Source organism: Hylobates moloch, unplaced genomic scaffold (assembly GCF_009828535.3).
Source record: "Hylobates moloch isolate HMO894 unplaced genomic scaffold, HMol_V3 SCAFFOLD_8, whole genome shotgun sequence".
Classification (NCBI taxonomy): Eukaryota; Metazoa; Chordata; class Mammalia; order Primates; family Hylobatidae; genus Hylobates; species Hylobates moloch.
The window spans coordinates 44,416,152-44,429,070 of NW_026652283.1; positions in this window are offsets into that span (position 1 = coordinate 44,416,152).

Genomic DNA, 12,919 nt, shown 5'->3' on the forward strand with positions numbered 1-12,919 from the left:
ATGCCTGTCCCCGGGCCCATGCTTTGATTACAGCCTTGTAAGAGATACCCAGCTAAACTACACCTGGTCTCCTGACCCACAGAAACTCTTTGGTAGGAAATGTTTGCTGTTTTAAGCCACTGAGTTTCGGGGTAATTTATTAGCCACAATTGATTATTAATAGAGGATCTCTTTCTTTTTCTGGGAACAATTCCCTTGTTTGGGGGAACTATATCACTTTCACTGCTTCTTCACCTTAAGGTGTGAATGGAGCTATCATCTTCTTATATGATTCTTTCTTCTGAGCCATAGCGATTGGTCAATGAGCGGGCACCTGACCCAAGCTGGCCCAGACATAATACCTGTTTCAGTTGTTGCAGGTTGCCCATCCAATACATGTTTCCTCTTCATCCTAATAGAACCATACTCATGGGGACAGTCGGCCAGAGAGAATAAAGCTAATGTACAAAGAGAAGTGGCAAAGAAAAACAAAGAGATGCATTGTGTTTACATTGTTTAGCACTTGGAGCTTCTATAAGGGAATCAACCAGGTTGGCCTTCTTTTTTTTTTTTTTGAGACGGAGTCTCACTCTGTCGCCCAGGCTGGAGTGCAGTGGTGCAATCTCAGCTCACTGCAAGCTCCGCCTCCTGGGTTCACGCCGTTCTCCTGCCTCAGCCTCCAGAGTAGCTGGGACTACAGGCGCTTGCCACCACGCCCAGCTAATTTTTCGTATTTTTAGTAGAGATGGGGTTTCACCGTGTTAGCCGGGATGGTCTCAATCTCCTGACCTCGTAATCCACCCGCCTCGGCCTCCCAAAGTGCTGGGATCACAGGCGTGAGCCACCATGCCTGGCTAGGTTGCCTTCTTACTTCATCTTAACCCTTTCCAAAATCAAGATAACCCAGAACTAACTTGCTTTTCCCATCCAAAAATCTAGCATTGTGCACATTGCAGGAAATACTTGGATCTCTCAGTAAAAAGAAATTTAAAGACCCAAACCCTGGGGCTTTGGGGCTATGTATTTACATCATTTCATGAATTTATATAATTTAATATAACTTATAGTGGAGGCTGGGTGACCCCACAGCGCATTAGGGACTTCAGTGTCTAAGAGGAATCTTTGTCTTTCAAACATTATACTAATGTTTCTTATTTCATCCAGTCTTCTTTAAACTCTTTCCTATCTTGCTCTAAACAAGAGCTTCCTCATTTCTATTTAACTTTCTTGTTTGTGCTACTAATCTTTCTACTACTTTCCTACAGTCTGCCCAAATCAGATTCCATATATCATGTTATATATTTTCACACCCAACCATGTGTTCAGTTATAGCTGTCTAGATTTAGGAATATCAACATTCAAGTGTCACTCTATTATTATTATTTTTTGAGCCATTAAGCCTGCATTTCTAAAGCTTCGGAATTTTTCTTTCCTACTTTACTCAATTTTACAAGTAATAGTCCATATCACATGGATTCATGACAGCTTGTAACAATGTCAAAAAGGAAACTAAATCTTGGGTAAAATTTTTCTTTCATAGTTTTCTGTTGTATCCAAGCATTCATACAGGAATATCCATGGTACATCTACGTTAGAACTCTATAACTAAAATTTCAGTAGATTTAAACAGAATCATCTCACACACAGTACATTGAATAATAATAGCATTATACAAAACAGCACTGAGTCACTTTACAAAATTTGTGCTTGCATGAGCTATCATCTATATTCTTGGAAGAATATTATAATATTTGCTGTTCCATATTATACATTTTTGTCTTTAAAAGGAAGTTCCTATCACTGGCCCTGTATCTTTAGTTTATGTTCTATAACTGGGTGGTTGGATCTCATCCAGAAACCTTTCTGGGGCCCCTCCCTTACATTTGCATGCTGTTGGTAACACACAAAGGCCCTTGGCAGTCTCAGTTTATGGAATGTTAACTAATGGCACGCTCAACCACATGCAAACTTAGTTAAATACAACCAGCATTTGTATAGCTCAAAGGGTACAGGTGTAAACAGTTTTTTACATTAAGTTTGTAATTTGGAAAAAATCTCAGTAACCCTGACTACACAATCCTTTCCTTCCTTCGTTTAATGTTTACACTCATGAATTCTACCCATGGTGTTATGTATGTATTTTTTACAACTTTTTTTTTCCCCTTAGCAATATATATAGGAAGTCTTCCCTTAAAAAATAAAATCAGGCCAGGCGCAGTGGCTCACGCCTGTAATCCCAGCACTTTGGGAGGCCAAGGCGGGTGGATTATTTGAGATCAGGAGTTCGAGACCAGCCTGGCCAATATGGTGAAACTCCTCCTTTGCTAAAAATACAAAAATTAGCTGGGTATGGTGGTGGGCTCCTGTAGTCCCAGCTACTTGGGAGGCTGAGGCAGGAGAATCACTTGAACCCGGGAGCCAGAGGTTGCAATGAGCCAAGATCATGCCACTGTACTCCAGCCTGGACGACAGAGCAAGACTCCATCTCAAAAATAAAAAAATAAAAATAAAAAATCAGTTTACCTTATTGTGCTCTCTCCCTTTAGCCAGTCTTTGAACTGTGTTTATATTAAAAATATGTTTTTGTTATTTCCCTACTGATAGGGAATATTGTTATCTACTGATAGATAACAATATTGTTTCCAAATCTTTACTATAACAAGCAATACACATCCTTGTATATGCTTTCTTGTGGCATACAAGTATGCATATTTCTCAAGCTTAGGTCCCCATAAGTGGACTTTCTGGGTCAAAGGATATGCACATTTAAGGTTCAAATTCACTGCCAAATTGTCCTTCAGCTTTATCAACTTATATGCCTACTAACAACCCCTAAGAGTGTCTGTTTCCCTACGTCTTCATCAACACTGGATAACATCAGTCTTTAAAATGTTTACCAACCTGAAGGGGAAAAAAACATTTGTAAGAATCAAGTCCTCAACTATTCCTGAGGTTGAACATCTCTCTAGATATTTATTGGCCATTAGTATCTGGATAGATGTTCCACCTCAGGAGTCATAGTAATAAAAATTCTGTGAGTTGCTTATTTGAAGTCTTTGTCCCCCTTCTTTTTTTTTTTTTTTTTTTTTTTGTAGAGAGAAGATTTCGCTCTGTCGCCCAGGCTGGAGTGCAGTGGTGCAATTATAACCTTGAACTCCGGGACTCAAGCGATCCTCCCTACTCAGCTTCCAAAGTAGCTGAGATTACAGGAGCACACCAGCTAATTTTTATATTTTTTTGTAGAGATGGGGTCTTGCTATATTGCCCAGGCTAGTCTCAAACCACTGGCCTCAAGTGATCCTCCCACCTCAACCTCTCAAAGTGCTGTGATTATAGACGTCAGCCACTGTGCTTGGCTATCAGTTGGATTCTCAGTGTTTAATTAATCAGTTTAGAGGAGTTCTTCATAAAAATTCTGGATATTAAGACTTTGGTTGTTGTTGCTTATCTTTTGATTTTATTTAAAGTGTCATTCACTATTCAAAATATTGGCACTCTCGGGACTCTGTTCTTTTGTGGAAGGAGCCTTCGAGAATAAGGCTTCTGGCCTCTTGCCCCACCTTCCCAGTCTTACCCTGGGGATGGGGAGTGATTCAACTGGCGGGTAACTTTGGCAGAAGAAGAAGCCGAAACGCTCAGCTCAGCCGCATCCTCCCTCCCCTCTGTGAAGAAGCATGCACCCTGCTCTGCCTCCATGCCTACCCGTAAGTTTTACAGGAGCCAGCCCTTGCGGTTGACCTCAGGAGTGAAATATTAGCAAACCTGCCTGCCTAGCAGACCTAAGCCATATTGTCCAGTATCAGTTTTGATGGTAATAAAAGTAATATTTGTATTTCCATCTGCCACATTCCTGTGTCTATCTCTTAATAGGTTCTTGAATCAGTCAGAGTCCAAACAAAAAACAGATGGCACGCTCAGATTAGGATAATTCAGGAAATTTAATAACAGGACTATTTATGAAGGTGTGGGCAGAACCTAGAGGAGATACAGGGGATACTGCAGCAACCTAGGGCCCCTGAGGCCTACAAGGGTGATGGGCGGCATAGGAGTTACTGGAATCCAGGAGGAGAGAGTCATAGCTGCCCTCAGAGGAGCAGAAGCCCCTGGCTGTGGGACACAGGTGGCCAAGGCAAGCCTACAAGGAGGAAGCCTGAGAAATAAATAACCTGACCTTACTCTCTTTCCTCCCTCTAATCTCCTGCTAGGCCTCCCTGCTTGATAAAGCAAACAGAGCCAAAGGGCAAGGGAAGCCATTGATGTAACCAACACAGGTCCATCTACTTGGGCAGAGAGAGAGGAGGAAAGAGATCTGGGGGCATAAATAGAATATATCTGGCACAGTTCTCTTTCTTCCCTCAGTATACACTTTCATCTTCTATACAGGTGAAAAATTCATGTCCTCATCAAAGGGAATGCACAAAGTCCCATTGGCTACTGTTTTATCAAGAGGCAATCTCAATCTGGCATAATTCCCCCTGAAACCTAGAGCATGACTTCCACTGGTGTTCTTCAAAGAAGGAATTGGGTAAAAGTGAGGTGCGGTGTGGCAGGCAGAATTCAGAGATAGCCTCCCCAAATTCCTGCACCCTCCAGTGCCACACACCTTCTCCCAGTTATTCAATCAAACACAAATCAAGGGGCTGCTGTGATGGGATTTTGCAGAGGCAATTGAGTTCTCAAATCAGTTAGAAAAGGGAGGTTATCCTGGGTAAATCTGACCTAATTGGGTGAGCCTTTAAAAGGAACTGGGCTCTTCCTGGTGAAAGAGATTTGAAGTGTGCCACATGAAAAATTCTCCATTGGTGGCCTTGAAGATGGAGAGGGCTTTGTGGCAAGGAGTGTGGGTGGTTTCAGTGAGCTAAGAGCAGCCCCTGGCTGACAGCCAGCAAGGAAATGGAGCCTCAGTTCTCTAGCCACAGGAACTGAATTCTACTCCAACCGTGTGAGCTTGGAAAAGGACCCTGAGCTCCAGATGAGAAGGTAGCCCATGCAGCACAAGGATTTTAGTCCTGTGAAACCCTGAGCAGAGAATCCAGCCGTGTACACCAGGCCTAGATTTCTGATGTACAAAACTGTGAACTAATAAATGGGTGTGGCTTTAAGCAGCTTAACTTGTGATAATTTGTTATATAACCCTAGAAACTAATACAGGAGGCCAGGAGTACAGCTGTAATCCCCCAGCACTTTAGGAGGCCAACACAGAAGGAGTGCTTGAACCCAGGAGTTCAAGACCACCCTGAGCAACATACTGAGACCCCATCTCTACAAAAAGAAAAAACATTAGCTGGGTGTGGTGGGGCACACCTGTAGTCCCAGCTACTTGGGAGGCTGAGGTGGGAAGATCACTTGAGCCCGAGAGGTTGAGGCTGCAGTGAGCCAAGACTGCACCACTGCATTCCAGCCTGGGTGACAGTGAGACCCTTTCTAAAAAGAAAAAAAAAAAAGAAAGAAAAGCAGCAGCAGCAGCAGCTAATACAGGGAGCAAACATTAAGGTAACATGAAACCAGTTTTTACAGTCCCCATTTCCATAGCTGGGAATGGGGCCTAAACTGCTAATCACCTCTGCCTTCTTCCATCACTCGATCCGGGTTCCCTTTGTCCTCATCCAGCACCTCAGGTGGATGGGTGTCTTTACCTAGTGAAATGACCCCAACATTCTTTCTTGTAGGATCTGAATCTTTGATAGTCTTGACGTTATTGGGTTGTCACAGTTTTCCACTGACCAGGACTTTAGAGCAAGAGAGGACTAAGAGGTGCCCTAAACATATACCAGCAACACAATTATCCCCTGGGAATCAGGACCAATTGCCCCAGTGAAGAAAGAAGCCTTCTTATTTGTCTGTTCACTGGAACAATGGTCATTTTTCCTGGTAGAAGAATTACCACTTTGAACACTAGGACATTCAGATCCATGGAGCCTAAGATTGCAAGGATAGTCTTTAAGCCTTTAAGTGGATTATTAGGTATGATAGTGAGAGGGACCACTCCCACCACTATCCCTTTGTTCTTACACCTATGCAGCCTGGCTATGGGCACCGTATATTGACTTCTGATTGAAAGCATACACTGTACCCTATGAGAGAGCATCCCAACATTGGAGGGTGTTGCCTTCCAGAGGGCACTACAATGAGCCTTTAGTCATCTGTTTCACCATTCTCTCAAGCTACTTGCTTCCAAATTGTTGCAGGATCCTTGGGATGTTGCATTTCTGGCTGGAAACCTCTGTGGCGAGTAGCGCCTTTGCCCGAGTTTTGCTTGGGCCCACTGGGCTCATTCCTCCCACTCAACCTGGCAGGCTGCACTCGGCTTATGCCACTGATCTGGATGCCATGCCTGCCAAGGGCAAGCCAGGCGTGGAGCAGTAAGGGGTGTGTGAGTGAGCAAGCATGGGGTCTGGCCACTGCTTACAGGCAAGCATGCTGGCTGCTGCAGCGGGGTGGGCAGCTCCAGGTGTCAGCACAGGTGCTGGCTCTCTGCAAGGCTGCAGCTAGACCAGGTGCACCGCAAGCAGCTTCTATGGCTGGCACCAAGGAACATGGTGGCACCCAGAAGCTTGGAGACTTCAGGAACTTCAGGGCCTCAAAGAGGGAGTCACAGCTCTGGCTCGGGGAGCTCCCAGGTCTGGGGTCCCCAAAGGGCCACAGCTCTTCTTTCTTCTTCTCCTGCAATGTGGTGAGCAAGGGGTGTGTTTCAGCCCTTTTTGTGTTACAGCTCTTTCAGCCCCACCATTCGGCAGGTCCCAAGTTCTTGTCCTGCGTCCAGGAAGAATGAGGTACACGGACAAGTGCAGGATGAGCAAGGCGAAGAGGAGCTGTGTGGAGTGACACAGTAGCTCAGAGGAGTCCCTGGAGTGGGAAGCTCCTCTCTGCAGCTGGTCATCGGGACATCTGCTCAGCTCTGGCTGAGCCTGGGGCTTTAATGGGCCTCAGAAGGGACAAAGTGTGTACTGATTGGTCCACGGGTGGCCATGGGTGGGCCCAGAAAAGGCACCACAAATTCAGACTGGCAGTCCCACCCCTGGCTTTCAGGCCCTCCCTGGCCTGAAGGTGGGGCCTCACCACAGACCCGTTCCGTTCTGTGCAGGATCCCTTCTGTGCAGGAGCTCGTCTGCCTCCTGCTGCTGTTGATGGTGCCCAGGCTGTTTGTGCCAAGGAGCACCTGCAGGCCTGTGCCAAGATGCCCTCAACTTCCCCTTGGCTTCTCTCCTATGCTTATTAGTGCCCAAAGTCTGGAGGGGGCCAAGGTGGTAGGGGGCTGGCGTGTTAGCACTGCCCCAAGCATTCTCACACCCAGCCAGGCTATGGCAGCACCCAGGCTTGGCCCCAACCTTGCTCTGAGATTGGAGCAGACGTGGGAGTGGGAAGAGGTCAGGCAGTGGGAGCAGACACCTCTGAGTCTGCAGGAGGAAGGAGGACTCTCCCAGGCCCCTGAGACTGCCCAGATGCCTGGGTCCACAGCTGTGGCTTGGGCTGTTGCAGCTACACCCAGATAGGTGGGGCTCTTGTCTGCTCCTGGATCCCCCAAGATCACAGGGATGCCTGGGTCCACAGCCATGACTTGGGCAGTTGTAGCTGTACCCGGAATGGTGGGGCTTCTTCCTGCTCTGTGGAGTGAAAGGCCCGAGTCCGCAGCCATGACTTGGGCAGCTGCAGCTGCAGCACCCAGGGAGCTCCTTCCCCACCAATGCAGAAGGGGCAGGGCTTCCATTCGGTCCCCAGCTCCTGCTGGCTCTGTGGAGTGTGCAGCCGTGGCCGCACCTCCCTGCTGCAGCTGGCATGATGGCAGCAGCCACTCCAGACAGGCTGCCACTGCCATCAAATTGATAAGCCACATCATAATACCAGAGAATTTTATGGGCAGGAGCCCACTGCCATACTTCCTATGCTATAAAATGGGTTCCCTTATCAGAGATGATGTTGTATTTGATACTGTGGTGAAGAATAAGGCATTCCGTAAGTCTACAAGTGATGCTGGAAGAAGCAGTTCGGGCAGAGAAGACAAATGTGTACCCAGAATACATATTTACTGCATGAAAGCAAAATTGTATTCCTTTCAAGATGGAGGAGTCCAAGGTAGGCTTACCCCAAACGAAGTGTGTCTCCATCATTGTGTTGTGAAATTCAAGGGCAAGCAACTTGTCTCTCACTTTACAGAAGGATTACCCAGACCAATGACCCTCTAGAAACTTCACTTCTATAATATGCCTCTTGGCCTCAGGCACACGTATGTCTTACAAAGGCATCTAGAGTGCTTGATGCTTCCTACTCACCAGGTCCAGTTAACATAATTCCATCAATGTCATGGACCAGAATGACATCCTGTAGGGTATCAAGATGATCAAGTTCCCACCACACTGGGTTATGACAGAGAAAAGGAAACTTGATATTGTCCTGGTGTAAGATAGTAGAGGTATACTATTTGCCCTGCTATGTAAATGCAAACTGCTTCGGATTTTCCTGGGGGAAAAAATGTTTTCTAGGTCAGAAGCTGAATGCCAGATATCATGGGCTGTGTTGAATTGCCACAGTAATTTCATATTTAGTGCTGTAGCTGTGACTGACATCACTATGTGAATAAATGTACAAAGATCTCTTTCTCCATGCGCCATCTGGCTTTTGCACTAGCCAGATAAGTAAGTTAAATGGGGATGTACTGGGAATTGCCACCTATGCATATCTCAAGTTGCTGGTAGTAGCATTAATCACTGTAATTTTTTACTTTCTTGGTGTGGTGGGCGTGGAAGTGAGCGCTGGAGGGATCTCCATCAACAGGAGCTTCCACTTTGCCCTCCTTTTCATTACAAAAGCCTTCATTTCATGGGTCAAGGACCAATATAATCATACTGCCAGTTATTACGTATTTATCTCTCTTTTCTCTGCACATTCTAGGAGTCAGGGAAAAACACAGGATGAATACCTGATCCTGTGGACACTGTGTTAGACAGACTAGGATTCCATATATCACCTGATTTTCATAAGTTCAAAATTTCACTGGTGGATGATGGTGGCACTTCAGGGTTCTGGGGATCAGAGTGAGTTCAGGGCCAATATTTATTAACCTTGGGAATATCTAGTAATTTCCTTCTCACTAGTGTGTAGCTGCCCTGGTAAATGGCTGCAGGCCATTCTGAGGAAGGCTTTGGAGAAGACACACAATATACATCCGTGACCACATTGCAGGGTCCCTCCTCAGTTGAGGATCTCCAAGTTTATGAACTGACTTAGGTCTAGGAATTGGGTAAAAGGCCGTGAATCCTCCTCCAGTTTCTACCCAGAAACCTAGAATTTTTCTGTATTTGTCAGGCAGTGCCTTCACAGGCTGCCCAAGTATTTCATTTCTAGAGAGCTGCACCACAATTCACTACAGATTACAGCACTCTGATGGCCACTCTGTCTCTGTGGCTCACCGGAGGCTACCTCCTCTCTGACCAGCAAGCATGGCCACCTTGCCTCATCTACTGTGGGGTCCCATTATTCTCTTTAAGATCAAGAAACCCAATTCCTTTGCATTGTCCCCAACTGTCATCTCCAGCCTATAGATGACAGTCACCACAGAGTTCTTTAAGGACTTCTGAATACCTTAGCGAGGGAAGTGTCCTTCAGACCTTCTCGGGGGCCGTGGTGAGGGAGAAGTGAGCAGGTTTGCACAGCACAGTGGTGCTCACAGTGTGGTGATTCTGATCCATGCCAGAGTTTGAGAGCCACCGCTGTGGACCAGAGCCTCTCCCACTTTAATGCACATGCACAGCACCCAAGGATCTTTTTAAATGCAGAATCTGGCTTGATAAGTCTAGGGTGAGGTCGAAGGTTCTGCATTTTCTGATGCAGGTGATGCCAGTGCCTCTGATCTGGGACAACAGCCCTGAGTAGCAAATGCTGTAGAGGAAGGTGTCTGAAGATCAGGAACATGAGAATCTAATGGATCTATTAAGTCAAGGAGTGGGGGGTCTCAAACTTTAGTGCGAATCAGAATCACCTGGAGGGCTTATTAAAACACAGATTTCGGGTCTCAGCCCTACAGTTTCTGATTCTATAGATCTGAGGTTAGGCCCGAGAATTTGCGTTTCTAACAAGTTCTCAGATGATGCTGATGCTGTTGGTCCAGGGACCACACCTAGAGAAGCGGCTGTCTACCATCCTCCCAGTCCACTCCCTGACCTTTCCCTTGACTGTCCTGACTGTCCACCTCGTCAAGGTTTCGCATGTCTTTAAGAGCACAGCTAGCTTTTTCTGCAGCAGGCCTTGTACCTTGTTATGGGCCTGAAGGTAATAAGAGGTAAGGGAGGGGACCTGAGGAGAGTTAGCATTAGCTTATGGGGCAACTGCCCTGGGAATGATGATTGTAAGGCTTTTATGCAGAAGAGAGATAGCTCCTTCAGCCAGAATAAAAGGTTCGGAGGAGAACAGAGGTTCAAAAGTCTCAGTCCCATCAGGCCTGCCTTTTGGGCATCCTGTATCCCCTTCCTGTATCTGAGAGTCCCACTCCTCCCCAAGAACCTTGCCTTGGCATAAGAGACTTGGCCGCGTTATGCATTTAATTGCTGCTGCAAATCTACAACGTTAACAGTCAGACCCTAGACTTAGTTCTTAGCCATATTTACCCTTCAATTACCGGAAATAAGGAACCCCTCAGGGCCACCATGGAGGCATTCTGGTTTTCCATGCGTCTTTTTAATTGTATTTCCATAGTTTAATTTTCTGTTTTTCTGTATATAAACTTCTTAGGATAGTAAAAAGAATCCAGTTGGTTCTACTATTTTTTAATCACTGTTGTTGCCATAGCAATTAAGTCCCAGCGCCACTTGATCTCTTAACACCTTGCCCATCACCTGCATTCCCTCCCATGCTCCCACCATTGATAATGTGGGTAATGATGATGTCACCACATGCCATGGATTACTCACTTCCTCATTCTTCCCCAGCAAGGTTATCACTGTGTTCCTCAAATACATGAGCAACGGAATTCCAGAATCCCATTTTGAGGAACTATTTTCTGATTTCACAATTGCTATGTCAGTCTGAGTTCAAATAGGAAACAGATGGCACACTGAAATTAGTATAATTCAAGGAGGCTTTTATGAAGGGGCCATTTATGAAGGTTTGGACAGGGTATCGGGGACTCACAAAGGATAATGTAATCGTCCAGAATTAATAACAGCAGAATTACTGACATCCCTAGGCCTGAAGGGATGAAGACAGGGAATGGTTTCTGGAATCCAGAAGGAAATTCCTGTGGAGTGGGCCATGTGGAGAGTAGTGGTGACTTGTGGTCAAGGGACACAGCCAACCCAGGACCTGTAAGGGAGCTCTCTGGCTGGGGATCTGCATTGGCTGAACCCAATACGAAGCCAGGAGGCAAGGACTCCACTGGCATAGACCATGCGGGGCCTCTCTTAGGTAAACGAAGGGGGAGGAAGGGTGGAGAGTGGATTTGGCCTGGTGAATGTTCCCTTAAAATTTTTCCGATACAGTTACTGTTTATTTTTCTTTACATTTAAATCTATCGTCTTGCTCTTTGTTTTCCATTTGTCTCATCCGGTTTTTGTTCCTTTATTTCTCTGTCCTTACCGTCTTCGGGACTAATTACTTTTATTATTCTATTTTTTCCTCTATTACCTTGTTAGTTTTATTAATACATTCTTTCTTTATTCTTCTAGTGGTTACTATAGAGATTAAAATATCTCCTTACATCACTATGAACTCATGTTTAGTTTACTATATACACAGATAATTACATCCAAAAATATGTTTATATATCACACATACATATATACATAGGCACATACATCATACATACTTGTATATGACATACACATGTATATATATACATGTGTGTGTACACAGGCTAGTGCACACACATATCTTCCCTTACTCTGTCAGATGAGAAGGCCTAGGAGCAAAGAACACCCTTAGCATCCAGTTCTAATGCCATTCTCATAACAGAAACCGGGGCTCCTCAGAGAAATGGATGGCTCAAATTGAAACAGAAAATATACAGGAGGACCCTGAATCATATTGTAGCACCAGGAAGTAAAGGAGTGTTAAAAAATGATGAGAGTATGCCAGAAGGACACAGGAGTCAAATCAAAGAGCTCCCAATGGGCAACGCTGAAAATTTTTAAGCAAAAAAAAAAAATAAGTAAAATAGTACTGGATTATAACTCAAAGTATAAAATAAATATCCAAGACTCCAGACTGATATAAATGAATGACTAAATATATAAATAAATGGGAGAGGAGAAATCTCCCTTGCACCGCGATTCCAAATAATTCATGTAGATACTCTGCCCTTGAAGAGGAGGGAAAGAATAATACCCCACTCCTTAATTATGGGGTGTATGTAGTGACTTCCTTCCAAAGAGTACACTACTGAAAGGTGAAACAAAATAATTTTACAGTGGAGAAACCTGACAAACACTACCTCTGCCAGGTGATCAAGGTCAACATCAATAGCAATAGGTCATGTGGATAGTGTGTTCCTCTTGATAGGATGTGATGCAAATGACACTTTACCACTTGTTTTTCCTTCCTCCCCCTGAAAACAGATCACCCCAATCTAATTATGAGAAAAACATCAGACAAATCTCAGCTGAGGGACATTCTACGAAATACCCAACGAGTACTGCTCAGAACTGTGAAAAACAAGGACACATTAATGTATATGTGTATGTCATATACATATCCATTTGAGAAACTGTCCCAGCCACAAGGAGCCTAAGCAGGCATAACAAGTAAATGTAATGTGGGATCCTAGATCAAATCCTGGACCAAAAAAGGGCAGTAGGTAAAAATTAGAGAAATGTAAATACAGTGTGAACTTTAGCTAATGTATCAATATTGATTCATTACTTGTGACAAATATATCATAATGTAAGATGTTAATAATGAGAAAGGGGATGTGGGGCACAGGACAGCCCTCTGTACTATCTTCTCAATGTTT